Source organism: Mauremys reevesii, linkage group 12 (assembly GCF_016161935.1).
Source record: "Mauremys reevesii isolate NIE-2019 linkage group 12, ASM1616193v1, whole genome shotgun sequence".
NCBI lineage: Eukaryota > Metazoa > Chordata > Testudines > Geoemydidae > Mauremys > Mauremys reevesii.
This window is the reverse complement of record NC_052634.1, coordinates 37304110-37327024: the sequence shown is the minus strand read 5'-3', so window position 1 is coordinate 37327024 and position 22915 is coordinate 37304110. Positions and strand designations below refer to the sequence as shown.

General features: G+C 55.8%; 2 non-coding genes across 2 annotated transcripts; both read left to right on the top strand.

The window, feature by feature from the left end:
* Positions 1-4552: 4552 nt before the first annotated feature.
* On the top strand, positions 4553-4737 carry LOC120376397. The gene has a single exon (XR_005587277.1). It is a non-coding gene; the product is annotated as a U2 spliceosomal RNA (small nuclear RNA).
* A 17151-nt stretch (positions 4738-21888) lies between these two features.
* On the top strand, positions 21889-21970 carry TRNAS-UGA. Its single transcript has one exon. It is a non-coding gene; the product is annotated as a tRNA-Ser (tRNA).
* The last annotated feature ends 945 nt before the right edge of the window (positions 21971-22915 follow it).

Here is a 22915-nt window from a genome sequence, read left to right as displayed (position 1 = left end):
TCCTGCCCCTGCCCAGGCACTTTGGAGGTTTGAGCTACTCCCTGTGGATCACCCCACTCAAGGAGCGTTCGTTCTAGGCAGCAAGCCGGCTAGACAGGGAAACATCAGACGCTGCTCCCAATGCTACACTCAGTTTTTCAGAAATTAGTCGACCTTATGGTCAGAAGAGACCATTAGAGCAGCTAATCTGACTCCCTGCATATCACAGGCCTCCTGTATGACACCAGAGCTACTTTTGGGGCAAACACATTCCAGAAAGGCATCTAGTCTTCATTAAATGACATCAAGAGATGGCGAATCCACCACTTTCCTTGGTAGTTTGTTCCTGTGGTGAATCATCCTCGCTGTTGAATATTTGTGCCTTAGTTGTAATATGAATTTGTCTCCTTTCACCTTCCAGCCACTGGGTCTTGTTATGCCTTTCTCTGCTCGATTCAAGAGCCCTTTAATACCCAATCTTTTCTCTCCATGAAGGCCCTTCAACACTTCAATGAAGTCACCTTTCAATCTTCTTTTGATAAGCGAAACAGGTTGAGCTCACTAGAAGGCATTTTTCTCCATCCCTCAGAACATTTATTGGCTCTTTGGTCATTAGACTCCTGAACTGCAGCTGGATGTGGCTCTTGTTCTTCTGCACAACATAGCTCCTGGAGAAGAGGGATCTTCAAATGTACATTCATATGATACCTTTGTTTAATTGATGAAAACATAAACTAGACAGTTAGAGGATTCGAACTGATTTCAGCTGATGGACAGCTTTGCTAGGTTTTTGTGCATTTGGACCGTGAAATGTTGAGTGTTTATATTCATATCAAGCACCCCTGTATAGTGGAGCTCCTGAACATAATGAAGAATGGAAATGAAAATGTTTTCCTTTTTTAAAAAAAAAGAAAGAAGGTTATAAGAGAACACTGGGGCTTGAATCAAGGATCACTTGATCTACCATCAAGCACTGTACCACTAAGCTATACCCCCATGACCATGGACTCATGATCTCCAAGACTTTGAAGGACAGACCCTGCTTCCTCGAGATCCTTTGCCATTCCCAGACCAGAAGTGGTTTTAAAAATGGGGTTTGATTAAACTTCTTAAATGTGGTGAACACCACAGCTTGCACACCCACCGATATAGCTTCTCCCACTGACATAGCTGCCACCTCTTGGGAAGTGGATTAACTGCACCCACATGAAAACTCTCTCCCCTCAGCATAGAGCAGTGGTTCTCAAGCTGCGGGTCAGGACCCCAAAGTGGGTCATAACCCTGTTTTAATGGGGTTGCCAGGGCTGGCATTAGTGCCTGGGGCTGAAGCCAAAAGTCTGAGCTCCACCACCCAGGGCTGAATGCCTCAAGCTCTGGTTTTGCCCTTCCCCAACTGGATAAGAGGGCACAGTGTGAAATGTTTGGGGACCACTGTTTTAGGGTGACATTCTCAATCACTTCTATGAAGTCCAATGAAAGCTATTCCTCACCCACCTACCCCTCCATCAGGACCGACTAGGTATGTTCTGCTGCCCTTCACTCATGCAGGAAGGATAACAACATTTCATTCCACTCAATCCTAAAGTGATTTGTAACCTGCCACCAGCCAAAACTGGTCATTTTGGGAAAGCGGCCCCATCATGCTGCATAGCTAGGCAGAGTAGGTGTGTCTATGCAAACATGGTCTGTTCCTGAAGTCTTTCACACAGCTCCTCACTAGATGTGAAGGGGGAGCTCATTCAGCCTCTGCTTCCGCCCCGGAACGACGTGCAGCGCCCGGAGTGCCTCCGTCCGCTGCCCCGCGTCGCCAACGCAGACGGTCTAGAGGCCGACTTCACGCCCAAAGAGGTGTCGGCGCGGCTCTCCAGAACCAAAAACACCGCCCGGAAAAGATGGCATCCCCTACGGCCTCCTCAAGAAGCGAGACCCCGGCTGCCTCGTGCTCTCCGGCATCTTTAACCTGTGTCGGCGCCCGGCCGGTCGCCCACCTCCTGGAAGAAGGCCATGACCGTCCTGATCCACAAAAAGGGCGAGCGAGACGACCCCAGCAACTGGAGACCCATCTCCCTCTGCTCCACGATGTACAAACTGTACGCCAGCTGCTTGGCAGCCAGGATCACGGAGTGGGCGACGACGGGGGGAGCCATCAGCCCGGCCCAGAAGGGCTTCATGCCGTCGGAGGTGTGCTATGAGCACAACTTCCTGCTCCAGACCGTCCTCCAGTTGACCAGGAGGGAGCGGAAGCAGTGCACGGTAGCATGGCTCGATCTGGCCAACGCCTTCGGGTCCATCCCCCACCACCACATCTTCAGCACGCTACGGGAGTTCGGGATGCCGGAGACCTTCCTTCGCCTGATCCGGGAACTCTATGAGGGCTGCAGCACCACCATCCGCTCGGTGGAAGGAGAGACCGCCGAGATTCCTATCCGCAGCGGCGTGAAGCAGGGCTGCCCCCTCAGCCCCATCGTCTTCAACCTCGCCATGGAGCCGCTCCTGCGGGCGATCTCCAACAGCACTGACGGCTTCGACCTACATGGCGAGAGAGTGAGCGTCTTGGCCTACGCGGATGACCTGGTCCTGATCGCGGACGACCCCGAGAGACTCCAGGGCATCCTCGACACCATTGGGAGAGCCGCAGACTGGACGGGACTCCGCTTCAACACCAAGAAGTGCGCGTCCCTCCATGTTGACGGGAACAAGAGGGACTCGGTGCTGACGACGGAGTTCCTTATCCAGGGCGAGTCCGTTGTCCCCATGGCGGAGGGGCAGGCGTACCAGCACCTCGGCACGCCGACGGGCTTCCGCATCCGGCAGACCCCCGAGGACACCATCCGGGAGATCCTGCAGGACGCCGCCAAGATCGACGCATCCCTGCTGGCGCCGTGGCAGAAAATCAATGCCCTCAACACCTTCCTGATCCCCGGCATCGCCTTCGTCCTGAGAGGATCCGCCGTAGCAAAGGTGCCCCTCAACAAGGCGGACAACACCATCCGGCAGCTGGTGAAGAAGTGGCTGTCCCTACCCCAGAGAGCCAGCAACGAGCTCGTCTACATCGCCCACCGGCACGGGGGCGCCAACGTCCCCCGCATGGGAGACCTCTGCGACATCGCGGTAATCACGCACGCCTTCCGCCTCCTGACGTGCCCGGACGCCACGGTAAAGAACATCGCGACGACCGCCCTGCGCGCCGCCACCGCGAGGCGAATCGGCAGACCCCCCTCCGACCAAGACGTGGCCACCTTCCTGAGCGGCTCCCTGGATGGAGAATTCGGCCCGTTCAGGGGCGACGTCGCCTCGCTGTGGACCCGCGCCCGCAACGCCACCCGCCGACTGGGAAAGCGACTGGGCTGCCGCTGGGTATGGAGCGAGGAACGGCGGGAGCTAGGAGTCCTGATACCGCAGATCGGGACGGAGGACAACACGATCGTCAGACCTGGAGCCAGAGGCATGCTGGAGAGGTCGCTGAAGGCCGCCACCCGCGCGCTCTACGTGGACACCCTGAAGAAAAAGCCGGACCAGGGCAAGGCTTTTGAGGTCACCAGCAAGTGGGACTCCAGCAACCACTTCCTCCCCTCAGGCAGCTTCATCCGTTTCGCCGACTGGCGGTTCATACACCGCGCCCGGCTGAACTGTGTCCCCCTCAACAGAGCCATCCGCCATGGGAACCCGGACAAACGCTGCCGGAGGTGCGGGTACGCCATGGAGACCTTGCCCCACGTCCTGTGCAGCTGCAGACCCCACGGCAGAGCCTGGCAGCTGCGCCACAATGCCGTCCATGACCGCCTGGTGAAGGCCATCGCCCCGCACCTGGGAGAGATCGCTGTCAATCGCGCCATCCCCGGCACCGACAGCCTGCTGCGCCCGGACATCGTCATCACGGATGAGGACCGGAAAAAGATCATCCTCGTCGACGTGACGATCCCGTTCGAGAATAGGACCGCGGCCTTCCGCCAAGCCCGAGCCCGCAAACTCGAAAAGTACGCTCCCCTGGCTGACACCCTGCGAGCAAAGGGCTACGAGGTCTACACCGATGCTCTGATCGTTGGGGCCTTGGGCGCCTGGGACCCCCTTAATGAACGAGTACTGCGGGCCTGTGGGGTGGGCCGTCGCTACGCGCGGCTCATGAGATGCCTAATGGTCTCGGACGCTATTCGGTGGTCCAGAGACATTTACACAGAGCACGTCACCGACCACCGTCAATACCAAGAGTGAGCCGGCGTGTCTCCATGCACCCGCAAGGGGGAAGAGACCTGTCAACTTCCTCTGTTGGACTTTATCCCCTGAGCCCTGAACCAACCAAACTGAACTCTGCCCTGTGAGGGGCACCCTATCACCATTACCCAGTCCGCTCATTTACTCACGCCCACGACTATCCATAACCTGTTTGTATGAGTGATGTGCCCTCACTGCTTGCTGGCTGTACCTTGAACTCTCCCACCATATACCCCGCATTGGGGACATGACAGACTGTGTATATGTATATGCTGCCTAACACCGAAACGCTAACATCCCCCCACAACCTGTATGTTACCCCCAATGACACAATAACTGACGCTTCAAACACTTTGTATCGTTTATTTTAAATATTCTCTAATAAAATTTAAATCTGTTCTTATCAGTTTAATATCTGATAGGTCCTTTATTTAAGGACTGTATATTAAATTGATTTTTGAAACAAGGGGATGGAATAAGGGCTTGCTCTGTCCACCCCATGCATTGACCTGGTATTGCAGTGTCTCCAGGACCAGTGCCTCTCCTTCTGGGGAGAATTGTCTGGTTAAAAAGCAGAAAAAAGTTTTACTTTAAAGATGCTGATTTGAGAAGATTTTTTTAAAGTAGTTGAAAAATCAGGTTTCTTTATCACTTTGGTTTCTTCATAACAACATATTGTTAAAATTTCTTGGGAGTGTTTTCCGAGTCTACAGATGTGAGTTTCTTTGTCTTGCTAGAGGATTGTTTTAAAAGCTGGGATTCTTCTGTTTCCTTTGAATCTTTTTAACAATATGAGGGATGAATGCTTTCCGGACTGAGGGTCTGTTTGGGAGATGGTTGGTTGGGGGGGGGGTTGTGTGTGGGGGGGGACACACACACAGATTGGTAATATTTGAGTCACATGTATATCAATAACTGGATGAGTTACACAGACTTCTCCCCACCCAGCCTACGTTCCATGTATCTTGACTGAGCCTGCCGCCCACCATCCCAGAGCAGAAGCCTGAAGCCTGAGCCCCACCGCACTCCCTCAGTTACAGCCCAGGAGGCTGTGGCCACAATAAAAGCCCCTGGTGGCCACATTTGAGAAATGCTGGAGCCTCACAGTAAACAAATCCCAGCAGGTTTGTCACACCCTGTCCCCCACCCTGGGGATTTCCTGCCCTCTCCCACCCAGACCAACCTTCCTGGAAGTTCCCACCCCCTATGTATTTACTGCCCTTTCTCTCCGCCAAGGGAACCCGCCAGCAACTCCCTGATCATCCCTCCCTCAACTGGCTCCACCGCAGCCATTTCCCTTCCCCGGCCCCTGGGAGGACGGAATGAGCTGGAGCAAAACATGGATGTTGCGCTGCAGCCTGTTAGGGCAAAAAGGGCAACTGGGGACATGTCAGAACAGGAAATAATTTCACAGCACAATTCCCCCCAGGCTCTTTCCCTGCACACGGATATTCCAGCTTGTCCTGCATGGGACAGAAACATTCAAATCTAGGGCTGTCAATTAATCGCAGTTAACTTACGCTATTAACTTAAAAAAATCATGATTAATCTGTTTTAATCGCACCGTTAAACAATAGAATACTAATTTAATTTTGTTTTTCTACATTTTCAAATATATTGATTTCAATTACAACACAGAATACGAAGTGTACAGTGCTCACTATATATAGTTTTATTACAAATATTTACACTGTAAAATATAAAGTACTGTAGTGCAATCTCTTTATCATTAAAGTGCAAATTGCATATGTAGATTTTTTTTGCTGTTGCAGAAGTGCACTCAAAAAGAAAACAATGTAAAATTTTAGAGTCCAGTCAGTCCTACTTCTTGTTCAGCCAATCGCTAAGACAAACAGGTTTGTTTACATTTACTGGAGATAATGCTGCCTGTGTCTTATATACGTCACCTAAAAGTGAGAACAGGCTCTCTCATGGCACTTTTGTAGCCAGCGTTGCAAGGTATTAACGTGTCAGATATGCTAACATCATTATGCCTTCATACTTCAACCACCATTCCAGAGGACATGCTTCCATGCTGATAACGCTTGTTAAAAAAATAATGCATTAATTTGTGACTGAAGACCTTGATGAAGAACTGTATGTCTCCTGCTCCATGGTTCTATCCGCATTCTGCCGTATATTTCGTTTTATGGCAGTCTTGGGTGATGACCCAGCACATGTTCACTTTAAGAACACTTTCACTGCAAATTTGACAAAACACAAAGAAGGTATAATGTGAGATTTCTAGAGATAGCTACAGCGCTCAACCCAAGGTTTAAGAATCTGAAGAGCCTTCCAAAATCCAAGAGGGAGGAGGTGTGAAACATGTTGTCAGAAGTCCTCAAAGAGCAACACTCTGATGCAGACACTGCAGAACCTCAACCACTAGACAGGACAATCAATCTTCGGTGGGTGGCATCTGACTCAGATGAGGAATATGAATGTACTTTGGCTCGTTACTGAGCAGTACCTGTCATCAGCATGGAAGCATGTCCCTGGCCTCTGATTGCTAGAAGCTGGGAGGGGAGAACAGGGGCTGGAGCTCTCCATGGCCGCCTGGTCTGGTCACTCCTCTGAAGCCCATACCCAGGGCCAGCCTTAGGGGTGGGTGCCACCAGGGAATTGCCCAGGGGTACCATGGTCAAGGGCGGTGCTGTACGGTAGCAGAGAGGTGTGTGCTGCTGGTGTAAAGTCAGAAACTGCTCCTGGCTGGCAGGGGAGTGCTGCTTGGGGTGGTGCCCAGATTTCTCCCTGCTCCCTCCTGGCATAGGAGCATGGGGGGAGGGAGGGGAAGAGAAGGGGGAGATAGCGGTGATGAGCGGATACTGCTCCCCCAATGTTCCTCCGTGCCCCCCTAGGGGGCTGTGAGGGGTGAGCAAGGAGCGACATCAGTGCTCCCTGCATCCAGGTCACTTTCCCCACCTGGGCTGCATAAGGGGAGGACAGAGGGAGCAAAAAGCCTTTGTGAGCTCAGCACACACAAGCCAGGAAAAGATTAACACCCACACCCAGCCCAGCCAAAGTGGGAGCTTCCCCCACTTCCCGGCCACAGGCCCAGGGGTCTCATGGATGGAGGAGTTTGGTGGGCTGTGGGGTCCCCTGAAGGACTAGCTCAGCGTGTGATGAGTGACTGGGATGTATGTGGGGGCCGGACTGTGGGTTGAGGTGTCCAGGGGGACCCCAGGGAAGGGACTAGGGGGATTAGGGACAGAGGAGGGTGGGGTTACCGAGGTGCATTGTGGGAATGTGGGATTTAGAGAGCCCAGAGTGGATGGGTGGGGGCGGGTTGGAGGACCCCACAGTGGCTGAAAAGGGGAACCCGGCAGGTTTGGGGGGTAGCAGAACATAACATAAGAACATAAGAAAGGCCGTACCGGGTCAGACCAAAGGTCCATCTAGCCCAGTATCTGTCTACTGACAGTGGCCAATGCTAGATGCCCCTGAGGGAGTGAACCTAACAGGCAATGATCAAGTGATCTTTCTCCTGCCATCCATCTCCATCCTCTGATGAACAGAGGCTAGGGACACCATTCTTACCCATCCTGGCTAATAGCCATTTATGGACTTAGCCACCATGAATTTATCCAGTCCCCTTTTAAACATTGTTATAGTCCTAGCCTTCACAACCTCCTCAGGTAAGGAGTTCCACAAGTTGACTGTGCGCTGCGTGAAGAAGAACTTCCTTTTATTTGTTTTAAACCTGCTGCCTATTAATTTCATTTGGTGACCCCTAGTTCTTGTATTATGGGAATAAGTAAATAACTTTTCCTTATCCACTTTCTCAACATCACTCATGATTTTATATACCTCTATCATGTCCCCCCTTAGTCTTCTCTTTTCCAAACTGAAGAGTCCTAGCCTCTTTAATCTTTCCTCATATGGGACCCTCTCTAACCCCCTAATCATTTTAGTTGCCCTTTTCTGAACCTTTTCTAGTGCTAGAATATCTTTTTTAAGGTGAGGAGACCACATCTGTACACAGTATTCGAGGTGTGGGCGTACCATGGATTTATATAAGGGCAATAATATATTCTCAGTCTTATTCTCTATCCCCTTTTTAATGATTCCTAACGTCCTGTTTGCTTTTTTGACCGCCTCTGCACACTGTGTGGACATCTTCAGAGAACTATCCACGATAACTCCAAGATCTTTTTCCTGACTCGTTGTAGCTAAATTAGCCCCCATCATGTTGTATGTATAGTTGGGGTTATTTTTTCCAATGTGCATTACGTTACATTTATCCACATTAAATTTCATTTGCCATTTTGTTGCCCAATCACTTAGTTTTGTGAGATCTTTTTGAAGTTCTTCACAAGCTGCTTTGGTCTAAACTATCTTGAGCAGTTTAGTATCATCTGCAAACTTTGCCACCTCACTGTTTACCCCTTTGTCCAGATCATTTATGAGATGGGAGATGAGGAACCCCCCACCCTGGGGATGGACTGGGGCAGTGGGGGGATGGGAAAATGGGGCCCAGCCGTGGAGAAATGGGCTGGAGGCCATTAGGGGTGGGGCGCTGGGGGAGAGGGGAGGAGGTTGGGGGGAGGCGCTGAGGGCGGGGATGGGGGTGGGGGGGGGGCGGGGCGCTGAGGGCAGGGGGCGAAGGGAAAGGCCGGGCAGAGCGGACAGTGTGGGGGAGGGGACGCTGGGGGCGGGGCTGGCGGGAGGGTCACAGCGGGGGGGAGGGGTGAAGCCCTTTCACTCCGCGCTGCTACAGCCCGGGATACGAATCCCAACGGCCGCAGCGCGCCCGAGTGGGGGGGCGGCGAAGCCTCGGGGCGAGGGACCCAGGGCCTCCCCCCACGCGCCGAGTCTCTGTCCCGCGCTCTCTCCGCCAATCAGGGAGCGGGGAGGGGCGCGGCGAAGTGACGAGTTACGGCCCCTCCTCCAATAGAGGCCGCGTGTGAGAGAGAGAGAGAGAGAGAACTACGCTTCCCAGAGTGCACCGGGAGGGGGCGCGTTGTCTGAGCAACCATCACGTCACTTCCGCTCTGAGAAGAGCCAGGAACTACAACTCCCAGCCTGCCCCGGGGCGCCTCCGTCCTCTCCAGCCCAGGTGAGGGCGGGTCCCTGGGTCAACCTGACACCTCCCCCCAACGCAACTCCTCATCCCCGCCCCGCCCCCCAGGGAGCCCCACCCCCCGGTGCCGGGTGTGACGCTGCCCCGCGCAGGAACGTGCTGCGCCGCTTCGCCCCATTTCCCCTCATTTGGAAATGTTAAAGTGGGCAGAAAACAGAAGACCATTATTCCTCCGTGGAAAGGGAAGATCCTTGATGAACACCGCTGTGTACCAGAAAATGAGCTGCAGATGATGAGGGAGAAGGGAGGACGAGTTACCTTTCTTCCAGAAAGATGTGATGGGAGACTGCCAGTTCCTGTTCACGTGGCACGCCAAGGGCTGATTCCTGCACATGTGGCTAACATAAGGGCGTTGCCAGAGAAACATCAAGAAATCTTTTCTAAGGATGAGGTGACCAATTATGATGACCAAGTCAAAGGTCACCATGACAGGCTGAAGATAGCCTGTGAAGTTGCTCTCAATACAACTAAAGACACTGCCCAAAGTAGGAAAAGGACTTATGATCGCAAGTCCAGTGGGGCTCTCATCAGGCCCGGTGACCGTGTACTAGTTCGTAACCATAGACACCGGGGGCGTAATAAAATACAGGACAAGTGGGAGTCAAAGCCCCACATTGTAGTTGCTCACACCAATCCCGAGCTACCAGTTTACACCATTCGGCCTGAACGAGGAGGTCCTGAGAGAGTAGTACACAGGGACCAGTTGAAAAATTGCACTCTTAGTCCAGACAGGTACCATAGGAGGCGTAGATCAGTACACTCTGAGGAGGCTGAAACCAGTTGGGAAATGGTTCTAGTCCCACAAACCAAATACAGAGGGGGACAGAGTGGGGCAAACCCAAACCCTAACGAGAATGGCCAGATCCTCAAACTGACCCAGTATTACCCGAGGATAGGGAAACAGAAAATATGGGTAACGAACCACCAGTTTTAAGGAGGTCCCAGAGGGCTAATAAAGGTGTACTTCCTGTTAGACTTAGAGATACTTATTTTATTGGTTCTATGTAGTGTGTTGATGAATATTGTTATGTATAGTATTAAGAAGTAGATGTGGAGTGTTAACTATGTTAAATGTTCTTTTCGTAATTGTTAATGGGTTTTTAATATAATATGATGTGGATATATGTTGTTGTTATGGGGACTGGATGTACCGGTGTAACTATTGTGGCTGTGGCAGAATTTTAGCAGGGGGGAATGTAAGGGGACTGTTGCCCCCTTACTAACATTCAGTGGGGGTGTTTTGGCTGCTAGCTCCCAGCACTAAAAGGGGAGGGTTTGATGGCAAATCAGGACCCTGAGACTGACAGTCCCCAGGAACAATGGCAAGAGGCCAATGCTTCAGGTCAGCCTGATTGACAGGGCAGGCCGGCTAATCAGGGAGACAGAAGGCCAGTGTGGGTCCCGTCCTCCGTGTGTGAGCAGGAATGTGCCGGAGTCAGACAGAGTGGGGCCGAGCTAAGGAGGAAGCAGGGGCCTAAGCTGAGCTGGAGAACAGAGCCAGGCCAGATCCAGAGGGGCCAGAGCTGCAGCCAGAGAGCCAGAGGCACAGCCCAGGGAGAGCAGATCCTGTGCTGGGAGCAGAGCTGCAGCCAGAGAGCCAGAGGCACATCCCAGGGAGAGCAGATCCTGTGCTGGGAGCAGAGCTGCAGCCAGAGAGCCAGAGTGTGGTGAGCAACTGGGGCCAGCCAAGGGGGGAACCTTGGTAAAAGGGCCCAGCGCAGAAAGACACTCCAGCCAAGGGTCCATGCAGGCCAGGCTGGGAGGGGGACCTTAACCTGCCGGGGGGCTGGCACTGGAAAGAAGGATCCCACCACCCAAAGCCCGGAGGTGTGTGGTCACCACCATTTCAAGTGTCCCACCCACAGCATCCCTGCAGCACAGCCAGGGCCTGAGAAGGAGGCCTGGGGCCTACAACGAACAGACTGCAAAGTGCTTTGATGTCCAGAGACATTGTTTGAATGTTCCCTGCCACAGAGCAGGGTGATGTGTTTCCCTGTAACCGTTCCCATTTATTCTTATTCTTTTCTTTAAATTGATTGTTAAGTAAACAACTTGTATTTGCTTTAAATTGTATGGGATAATCAGTGGGTCAGGGAGGTGCCCAGTGCAGAGAGGGTACCCCGGAGTGGGGACACCTTAGCCCCTGTCCTAGGTGGCCACAGCAGGGTTGGGGGTTGAGCCCCCCAGGAATCCTGGGCCCAGTCTTGTTGGGGCTACGAGAACTCTGCCAAACAGGAGAGTCCTCAAGGGCAGGGAGGCCTCTGGGTAAAGGAAGTGGGAGCGAGGACTCAGATCCTTTCGCTAGCCCACTTCACCGGGGTACACAGAAGCCAGGAAAGTTCCCCACAATAGCGGGACCATTCCCCCGCTTACATAAAGCGGCGGGGCGGGGCGCGGGGGCAGCTCCCCGCCCAGCCTCCCCAACCCCTGGCGGGGGCAGGTCCGTGCGGGGGCGGGGCCGGGTCTGGCTCTGCCCGGGGACTGGATCCCCGTGTCCGCCCGCTGGTCTGTTCCAGCGCCCCTTGTAACCCCCCCCCGGCTGGGTGTGAGCGGGTCTGGGTGGGTCCGACGGGCCCAGGCACCGGCCACGTGTCACCCCCCGACTCCCGCTGCCCCCGGCCCCGCCCCCTCCCGGGGGGAGCCCGGCTCTAAACACCCGCTGCAGGGACAGTGACACCCCAGACAGACCCGCCCGGCCTGAATGAGCCCTGCTCCTTCCCCAGCCCCTGCCCCGCCCTTCCCCAGCCCACTCCCCTGCTGTGCCCGCCCCAAAGCCCTGCCCCGCCACCTCGCTGTGCCTGCCCCCAAAGCCCTGCCCCTGCCCCCGCTGTGCCTGCCCCAAAGCCCTGCCCCTGCCCCTGCCCCCGCTGTGCCCACCCCAAAGCCCTGCCCCGCCCCCGCTGTGTCCGCCCCAAAGCCCTGCCCCGCCACCTCGCTGTGCCTGCCCCCAAAGCCCTGCCCCTGCCCCCGCTGTGCCTGCCCCAAAGCCCTGCCCCTGCCCCTGCCCCGCTGTGCCCACCCCCAAAGCCCTGCCCCTGCCTCTGCCCCTCACTGTGCCCGCCCTTCCCCAAAGCCCTGACCCCTCGCTGTGCCCGCCCCAAAGCCCTGCCCCTGCCCCCGCTGTGCCTGCCCCTTCCCCAAAGCCCCGACCCCCTCGCTGTGCCTGGCCCCAAAGCCCTGCCCCCTTCCCCTAAAGCCCTGCCCCACCGCTGTCCCCATCCCCAAAGCCCTGCCCCTCGCTGTGCCTGCCCCCAAAGCCCTGTCCCTGCCCCCGCTGTGCCCTTCCCCAAAGGACTGCCCCTGCCCTGCCCCCTTCCCCTAAAGCCCTGCCCCCACTGTCCCCATCCCCAAAGCCCTGCCCCTCGCTGTGCCTGCCCCCAAAGCCCCGCCTCCCTTCCCCAAAGTTCTGCCCCTCACATTGCCGCTAGACCCCACCCCTGCACCACCTGTTCCCTCTAATCCCTGCCCCTGCATCGCCCGAGACCCCACCCACATGTTTCCCCTTTGCCCCAAGATCCCACCCTCACACCGCCTCTTCCCCCAAGTCCCCAGTGTCACACTGCCCATTTCCCCCTGAGTCCCCGCCCCCACACTGCCCCTTCCCCCTATGACCACACCCCTGCACCACCCATTCACCCAAGACCCCGCCCTCCCACTGCTCCTTCTCCTGAGACCCCGCCCCTGCACCACCCAGTAGCAGGCCAGACCCCGCGGGGCGGGAGGGGGAGAAACATGCTGTGCTCTGCCACAGACTTCCCGAGTGTCCTTGGGCACATCACTCAGCCTCTCTGGGCCTCTCTTCTCCTATCCAGGAAATGGGGCTGGTGGCGCTTCCCGCCCTCGCACGAGCTGGGAAGAAAACTACCCTGTGAATTAGGAAGATGCTCCCAGTCCCCCTGCTCTCACCTCTAGACCCCCCTCTGCTCCCAGAGCCAGGGATAGAACCCAGAGGTCCTGGTACCCAGCCCCCTCCCTGCTCTGACCACTAGACCCCACTCCCCTTTTAGGCTCACTGCCTTTTCTATCCTCCCAGCCCACCTGTCCATCCCTTTGCTGCAGGTTTCTGGGGTGTCACCCCTGCTCTGCACTCCCCCAGTGCAGCCCCAGGCCTTTCTTCCCCCAACCACACATCCTCTCCCCTCATGCTGGATCATCTGCTTGGTCCCCACCTCCTCTCGGGGCGCGCTGTGCGGCGTGGCTGGGGATTGTGCAATGGCCCAGCACCAGGCAATGCAGAACGTAAACCACAGGCCCTGCCCCACCCCACCGGAGCTGCCCTCCAGGTGCATCGGAGCCCAGCGCCCTGCAGCTGTGCTTTCCTGCCCCACAAGGGGTGAGCTGCAGTCCCCACCATGCTCTGCAGCAGAGAGAAGGGTCAAGCCAACCTGCCCATTTAGGATGGGGGAATCAACACCCTTTTTTCTGCACAGCCACTGACCATCAGCGGGATTCCTCCTCCCTCCTGTGCCTCAGTGCAACTAAATCTCCGCACCTAGACAGCCGGTCCATCCGCTGCACCCCAGTCCCCCGTACCTAAGCCTCCCTGCCAAAGCCCTGCACCTGGCTCCAGAGAATTAAGTCTCACATCTCGCTGGGAACTCGACTTCTTGTGCCCAGAGAGTCTCAACCCCCCTCAGTAGATGACCTGTCTGAGAAACACACTGTCCGTCTTCTCTAAAGAAGTACTTGGAGAGTTTTTTCTTGTGTGACCACGTGGCCTAATGGATAAGGCGTCTGACTTTAAATCAGGCAGTTGAGAGTTCAAGTCCCTTTGTGCTTGTGCAGTTTTACCTTTGGGCTGAACGTCCTGCTCCCTTCAGGGCTAGAACCTCTTCTTGGCCGCTCAGGCCAATGCTCTGGCTTCAGCTAGAGCCCCGGGAAGGAGTTGGGGGTTGGGTGTCACAAAGGCTGGGGCATGAGCCCCAGGTGCTTCCAGTCTCGCTTTTGCCCTTCCTGACTTGCCAAAGAAAATGGGCGGCTGCCCGGGCTAGCGTGTGGAGCAGTTTCCCTCTTCCAAGTGTGCGCCTGTCCCTGTGCTGGAGGGGGGTTGCTACATAGCCCCTTGGGAGCCTGGGTGTTTCTCTGCTTCTCGCCAGCTGGGGAAAAGCCTCTCGGGGTAAAATCTCCTGCCCCACTGCCAAAGTGAGCACCTTGAGTGGGAACGGTAAGAGGCCCCACCGGGGGGGCTGGCCCTGCTTTCCTACCATCTTCTGATGTTGGCCACAGAGCATCAGCAGCCGCCCCGCATGCTGGTCTGTGGGTGGCCTTCAGTGGGTGTTTGGCATGGCAGGGAGCAGGCTGGCTGGGGGTCTTTGTCGCTGTCTGCTGGCCACGCATAGGCATGGTCGTCCCGTCCTCTGAACAGCCAGAGTGAGTCTGTGCTTAGAAAGCAGAGACACAGGAGACTGGAGACAAGAGGGTGAGAAAGATTGAGACAGGGCCTATGCAGACAGCCCACACCACAGGGACGCTGCCTGGTTATGGGATGTGGAGGCACCACATTGCCCCAAATTTCCCGGGGCCCTGCGCAGCGTGCACTGCTCAGCGGGAACCCGATCCCCGGCTGGCTGAGCCGGCCAGGAAAGCTGCCCCTGCCCCTGCTCCACCTCTTCCCACAGCCCCCACCCTGGTCTGCCCCACCCCCTCTTCCCACCCCTGCTCCACCCCATCCCCACTCCGCCCCTTCCCTGAGCTACACCCCGGTGGACGGCAGGAGGGATCAGGCGCACCCGGCACTCACTGGGCGGTGGGAAGTGGAACGACCTGGCCCCAGCCTGCTCTGCTCCACTAGCTCCCAGCCGCGCCACTGGTGAGTGCTGGGGGGCGTTTCCCCCCCAACTTCCAAGGCTGGGAGCAGAGTGCAGCAGGCTGGGGCCGGATCACTCCACTTCCCGACGCCCCGTGAGTGTGGGGTCGGGCCTGCCCTGCAATTACCGGGCAGCGGGAAGTGGAGTGACCTGGCCCCAGCCTGCTCCGCTCTGCCAGCTCGGGCTGGGGGACGGGGGGTGCCGTGTAGGGCACCAAAATGTCTAGGGACAACCCTGAATAGATCATTTTCCCACAGGGACCGATGGCTTTTAGACTAGAGATATTCAGGCTGCCTGTACAGGCCTAGACTTTAAGAACTCAGGTGTATTTTTATCACTTAGCTAGTGACAGGGCTATAAAAGAAAGACCCAAAATCCCAGTCTGCCTGCGTCTGGGCCTTCTCTCCCTCGGAGAGTCTGAGCCTTGTTTGTAGGCGAAGGCCTTCGGCTAAGCAGCAGGGGCAGCCATAAGCTGGGAAGCGAACAGTCCCATCCTCACCTCCCAAACCCGTCACACTGAACTAAGGTGGGGTTGGGCTGTTAGGAAGACGATCCTGTCCCGATAGTGCCCATCACCACCAGCTAACGAAACAGATCTTAAGGGAGCATCCGGTCTGGCAAGAAATCCCTTCTCAATGGTTGTGGTTGTGAAACCCTCATTTCTGTAGGGTTTATCTTTCTGGCCCTCACTTTTCTATTGTCAATCTGTCTGGTTCGCTAATTGTTTCTGTCTGCTGCAGAATTAATTTTGCTGGGTGTAAGTTAATTAGGGGAGTGGGATGTAATTGGTTAGAGAATTCTGTTACAATAGGTTAGAATTGGTTAGTTACAATGACTGGTTAAGGTCTAGCTGAGAATATTACTGTATAAACTGGGGTCAGACAGGAAGTGGAAGAGGAAATTGGAATCATGCTAACGGGGGGATGGGAATAGGGAACGGGGAACAGGGACACAGACAAGGCTTTGCAGTGTCACAGCTGGGAAGGGGGATGTGGGGTAAACACTCTGCAGTGTCAGAGCTCATAGACTCATCGACTTTAAGGTCAGAAGGGACCATTGTGATCGTCTAGTCTGACCTCCTGCACAACGCAGGCCACAGACTCTCACTCACCCACTCCTGTAACAAACCCCTGGCCTATGTCTGAGCTAGCGAAGTCCTCAACTCGTTGTTTAAAGACTTCAAGGTCAGAGAATCCTCCAGCAAGTGACCCGTGCCCCATGCTGCAGAGGAAGGTGAAACCCCTCAGGGTCTCTGCCAACCTGCCCTGGAGGAAAATTCCTTCCCGACCCCAAATATGGCGATCAGCTAAACCCTTAGCATGTGGGCAGGACTCAGCAGCCAGACACCCAGGAAAGAATTGTCTGTAGGGATGTGGGGTAAACGCTCTGTGGTGTCAGAGCTGGGAAAGGGGACACTGGGGAACAGACTGTCGGTCTATAGAGATAAGCCCGACTGGTGTGAAGGGCTTCGGAATCTGCCTGCTTGGAAACTTGTAAACATCCCTTTGTCTGCGTGTGCGACTTCTGGTCTTTTGCTGCTTGCTGCCTGCGTGACAAGAGCCAGGGAAGTGGGCAGGGGAAGGGAAAGCCCTGTAACAATGGCTCCTTGCTCCTCTCACTCCAGGCTCAGGGGTCAAGGATGGGCAGGACTCCAGGCTCTGCTTGAGGGATCCTGGCACAGGGGCTGGTGGGGGAGAAAGGATGGTAGATTCTCATCTGCGCTCTGGAGAGGAGGTAATAAATGAAGGGGGCATTTTTGACTCCTCCCCTCCTCAGTGTCCCCAGGGCTGGAAGTCTACATTACGCAGGGGAAAATGAGGGGGTGATGCCACTTGGTTAATGAAAACCAGTGCTCCAGGTGAGGTTTCAACTTACAAACTCAGCATAACTCCTCTCAGCACTGCCCTATAAGTACTGTGCGCTAACCAATTGCGCCACTAGGTTGATACACGCGACGGGTGACCCCAAAACATTCTCAGTGGGGTTGAGAGCAGGTAGCGACAAGTGTTGTACTCGGTGGGGTGGATTCTTCTTAAGGGTTCCAGGCACCATTTGACCCTTTTGTTCTTCCCTGTGTAATAACAGAGCTGATTAAGACTCAATGGAGAGTCTTGCTACAGACCAACAGATCTGAAGTCACTGATAACCAGCTCTAAGCATTAGTCCTGCTTTGGGACAGTGTCTCTCATGCAAGGAACTGCCCAGTCTGCACTAGCAGTGAGGCTCCCTCACTAACAGCTGAAATCAGGGAGAGCTGTGTGAAGTGCAGGGCCCCAGGGGTGCCGGAACAGGGGGGAACAACACCGCAGGACTTTAAAAAATGGGAGGGCTCAGCCTTGCCACTTTGTAAAGACCGTAATGGTGAGTGAGGGGGGGAGGGGACGGAGAGCAGTGAGGGGGAGGACGGTTCTTGGGGTATGAGGCAGTGTAGGCGGGGGGCCGTGGGGCGGGGGGGGTGCTGGGGCGTGGCCTCAAGTGGAAGGGGTGGGGCTACTGCTTGGACTCTGGTGGCCGCCACTTTTAGGCAGGGACACCCGGGGGGGGGGGGGGAAAAGTGGGGCAAAAAACCCTCAGCTGGTGGTCCAAAGAGCGGGCTGGATGCCATTCAGAAACCCATCTGCCAGCAGCCGTGCCGGAGGCTCAGGCTTAATCCTCAAGGCCGAGCACAAAAACTTTCAGCTGGGAACATTTCGCTCCCTTCCCGCCTCCGCCCAAGCGGCAAGGGAGAAGCGGAGGAGACAGGCCGGCTCAAAGACGCCTCCCTCCCACTTCCCTGTACGCTGTGCAAAGCTCTTGGCCTGCCTCATGCCTCGTCAGGAAAGCACGGCCATGCGGCCCAAGCCTGAGTCACGTCCGCAGCCTGGCCCGCCCCGCCCCGGCTGACGGCGCGCAGAGCCACGCGAGTCAATGGCAGGTCGAGTCCGGAGCCTCGGCTCTTTCCCCTGACAGCCACACACACAGCGCTGCCTAGCGCCCCCAGAGCCTCCCTCGTGTTCTCCCGCAGCAGCCGCCTGCCGGGCTGGTGGGAAAAGGGGACCAGGAAGCACAGGAGCCTCATTCCAGGACAGGAGGCCCTCACCACGCCTAGGCCTGCCTCTTGCCTTCAGCCCAGGCAGCCAGAGGTGCCGGGGAGCTCCCTGGCAGGCCGCTTCGCCTCAGCCACCTCTTGCCTCATGGCCTAGGCTCTTGGTGCTCTGCTGGTCACCGGCTCGCTTGAAGGCCCAGAGGGAAAAGAAACAAGCGCACGCGTAGCAGAGGATGGTTTCGATCCATTGACCTCTGGGTTATGGGCCCAGCACGCTCCCGCTGCGCCACTCTGCTGCTTTTTCACACCCTCCCCCTGCCACCTAGCCACCACTATCCAGATTAGTGCCTTACGCGCTCTCGTGCTGGCAGGCAGATGCGCAGGCTGCTAGGCAGCTACCCTGGTCACAGGATTTTACAGCTTCTACAGGGTAAAAGGGATCTATTTGGGGTTTGGACCCCATTGGGAGCTGGGTAGCTGAGTGCCGGAGAAGGGAGCACTTCTTAAACAGTTTTCAGTTAAGCTTTCAAGCTTGTGGGGGACGAGGTTCAGCCTTGGATCCGTGTCTGCAGCAGGCAAGCGCGTCTGGCTCAATCGCCCCCCCCACCCGCTGTATTAGCAGACTAAAACCCGGAGCAAACGCACACGCCTTGCAAAGGAACAGGAGCCGGGATCTCGAACAAAAGTCAACTATTTATTAAGATGACGTTCAAAGAAAAAAAAAGTGTACAGTACAGAGTTTCGGCATAGAAGTTTCTGGTGCTCAGGGAACAACGTACAGCTTACCCAAGGGATGCAAAATTCAGTTTAAGATCGGGTGGCATAAGGAATACATAATCTACAATAGCCCTGACTGGGGGGTAAAAGGTTAACGTACAGATACTGAGTTAGGAGGGTATGTTGTCCATATGAGGGCTACGTTCGGGTGTGGAATATAACGAGCGGTTACGACAATGAGGATGGATTGACCCGCGTTTGGTGAGTTTTCTCCCAGCGCTGGCGCTTTGACTACACTTAGCGCTTCAAAGCGCTGCCGCGTCAGCGCTTTGAAATGCAAGTGTAGCCAAAGCCTCGGTTATAAGCAGGCACCATGGCTTAGCTGGCTTAAAGCACCTGCCTTATAAATAGGAGAGCCTAGGTTCAACTACCAGTAGTGCCTTGTTGAGTAACTCTTGGGGTACCTGGTATTAGCTACTGTCAGAGAACAAAACAGAGCGTTGGGTGGGCCTTTGGTCCAGCCCAGTATAGCTGTTTTTATGGTTTAAATTACACTCACAGGCACTGATGATAGAGTTACTGAAAGTTTGGGAGTTAAGAGCTGATAGGTCAGTGGTCCAGCCTGTCACAGATGACCCCCCTCTCTCTGGGACAGGGGCAGGTCTGGGCTCTCACACCAAATGCTCATTGTGGCTGCCAGAATCTGTGAGCAACTCATTTAGTTTGCACCGAGGGTTGAGTCCTGCTTTGTGCACCGTGTGTGAGACTGAAAATCCTAAACCGCCCTTTGAAATAACAAAAGCAGCAGGACGTGTTATTGTCCCTGCCCCAAAGCAGACAGACCAATGGAGAAATGCCGTCGAGTCCAGGGTAACACTCCACTGCCATTTTACCTTTCTTGCTTGCTAAACTCCCTCCCTACCTTGAGGGCTCCCAGAGCCCAGTATTGAGCCTGAGCCAAGATGTCTACTGTTATATCCTTGGGGGCAGCCGGTTTAGGAAGAAATCACTTGAGGCCAGACAGCAGACAGCTAACAAAACTACCATTTTATTTACAGACACACAGCTCACCCAACCGGCCGAAACAGGCTGGGCTATCCCCTAATAATCTAACTCAGTTGCCATAGCAACAAAAACCATGACAACCAAATAGAGAACAGTGCCCAGAGGAGGGACCGTGTGACAGGCTCCAGCCTGGGGCTCTTCCGCCCTCCTGCCAAGCCCTGACTATCAATCCCAGCCCTGACCCTCCTTTCTTCAAGCGCCATGTGGGCCAGAGGAAAAGTGTGGCAGGAAGCATAAGGGCCAAACTTGTGGGCAGCAGGTGAAGCCCAACCATCAAGGTAGCAAGTTCCACAGCCCCAACCCTTTGTGGCCTTCCCAGCCAAAGACCTGGCTCTACAAGGTGTAAGTCACCCAGCAGGAGGGGATAGACTGGCTCTTGCACAGCTGGACACAAGGAAATTGAGCACTGGGAGCTCCAGGGCTTTACCACAAGCCAACACAAGGTCCCACTGAGATTTGAACTCAGATTGCAGGATTCAGAGCCCTGAGGGCTGCCCGTTACACCATGGGACCAGCTCATGCTGCCTTCTCTGCACATCGGTGACCGTCACGGGGCTGGCTCGTCTAAGGGGGCTCTTGGCCCTTTACTAAAACTTAGTGTGTGTGTGTCGGGGGGGGGGGTTGGTTGGCTAGTTCCCAGCACCAATAGAAGGGGAAAGGGCCAATGGGAAATCAGGCCCCGGAGACTGACAGTCCCCAGGGGCAACGGGGAGAGGCCAAAGCTCCAAGTTAGCCGCACTGACAGGCCAGGCAGTGTAATGAGGGAGTCACCAGGCCAGGGGGTCCCATCCTCCGTGGGAGCTGGAACTGCCTGGGCCAGAGTGGGGCGGAGCTAAGGAGAGAGCAGGAGCCCGAGAAGAGCCGGGGAGCAGAGCTGCGCAGGTGTAGTGCCAGAAACTGCTCCTTGTAGGACTTTGCTACCTTTGCTGCAGCAGTTACTGACACCTGAGGTTGTTCTTATTTGCTGACTTGTCCTAATTGGTTAAAATTTGACAGTGGTTTCTCTAGCAAAGGCCAGTCCCTGGCCCCTTGGTCCAGACATCCTCATTCACCTCAAGCTGGGGTGACCAGATGTCAAAGATGAAATATCAGGACGCGGGGGGCGGAGCAAAAAAAAAAAAGCCGGCGGCACATCCAAAAAAAAAAAGCCGGAGGCTCCGCCCCGCCCACCAGGCGGCAGTGGCACAGCCCCGTTTCCACCCAATTCTCGGCTCCGATCCCCAATACACCCCCAGCTCCCCCATCCCCTCGCTCCTGGGCCCAGCCTGGGCTCCGAGCTCTGCAGCCGAGCCGTGCCCCAGGTCCCTCCTGCAGCTCCCGGGCAAGGGGCGAACCAGGCAGCCGGACCCGGGCCCTCCCAGCAGGAGCGTGTCTGCCCCACGTGTGTCTCCGCCCCCCGCCCACATGGGTCCTGCCCGCTCCGCACTGCCCCCAGCCCCACTGCACTGCCCTGCAGGCTCCAGGGCTGGAGCAGCCTCCATGCTACGCTCCCAGCCATGGCCATGGCCTGTTTGCAAACCTGGGAGGGAGGAGGATGCCGCCTGCTTGGGGAAGAGGCAGGGCCAGGGCGGGGATTTGGGGAGGGATCCAATGGGGGAAGGAGGGGGCGGAGTCGAGGGGCGACTGTCCCTCCGGGCTCTGCCTGTGTGCCGGAGAAAAGGGCAAAAATATTTGTTTGTCCAGTGTCCCAACCAAACATTGGTCGGGACGTGGGACAAACAAGCAAATATCGGGACAGTCCCGATAAAATCAGGACGTCTGGTCACCCTACATCAGGCTTCAAGTTGAGAATCATTTCCCCTTCCCGCTCTGTGGGAGGGGAGACTTTTCAACGCGCTCTCTGTGCGACTGCACATGGCTAAGCAAAGAGAACAAACCCCCAATCCCCCCTGTGCTTTGGGAGCCAGGTTTGCGGTGGGAATTCTGTACTTCAGATGACTTCAAGCCTGGGCATTGTGATTCTTTGCCAGTTTCTTTGGCACTGGGGCAATTTTGTGCTCACAGCTGTGATGGCCGAGTGGTTAAGGTGCTGGCGTTGAAATCCAATAGGGTTCCCCTGCGCAGGTTCGAATCCTGCTCACAGCGAGGCCTGTGTTTTAGCCAGTCTCTCACCCAGGCAATACCTCTGTACAACCCCCTGAGACACTCTCAATTCTCTCCCCACCCCAAGTAAATCCTGTTCTGCTCCTTTCATGGAGATCCCTGGGACACCCCCTCACACTGTGTCCCTGAGGGGTCCGGCAAACTCTCAGCACCTGAAGCCTCTGCCACTCATCTGGTGCCCCATAGATCAGCCATAGCCCTGTTTCTGCTCCTCTCTCTAGGGTGCGAAAGGAGCTGAGTCAGCGAATCCATGGGGGCTGCAGAACCAACATAGAAAAAATAGGTGCTCAGCACCCACTGGCAGGCAGCTCCCCCCACACACACTACAGGCCTTGCCGACAAGCTCCTCCTTTTCCCCTTCAGCACCTCCCACCTGCCAGTGATCAGCTGTTCAGTGGGGTGCAGGAGGGGCTGGGCGGGGAATGGGGAGGAGCAGAGACGGGAAGAGGTGGGGGAGGGAGAGGAATGGGGCAGGAAGGTGCAGGGTGGGAAGAGATGGGACAGGGTTGGGGGTTTGGGGGAAGGGGTGGAGTGGGGGCAGGGCCTGGGCAGGAAAGGGGGGATTTGTCACAGACCCCTCTAGGGCCGGCCCTGAAGGGAAGCACCGACTATCACAGTGACAATACAACTGACCAGCCTTGCGGGGGAGGCTGAGGGAGATCCGCACTCACCAGGTCTCTTCTCTCCCCCATGGTGAGCCAGACACTGCTCTCTCCTGGTTCTCACTCTAGCAGCTGGACGCCAAGGAGCCATTTCCCCACAGGAAGTGCATTGAGTGCCCCTGTGGTACTGGGGGGCTGGCGCTGCTGCTGCCTGTGGGGCTGGCAGGGGGGCTGATGTCTGCATAGACTCTCAGCTGCCAGGCCAGAGGGGGCACTTGGGACCTTACCAGACTGGCTCAGTGAAGACGGGGGGTTGGCAGAGCAA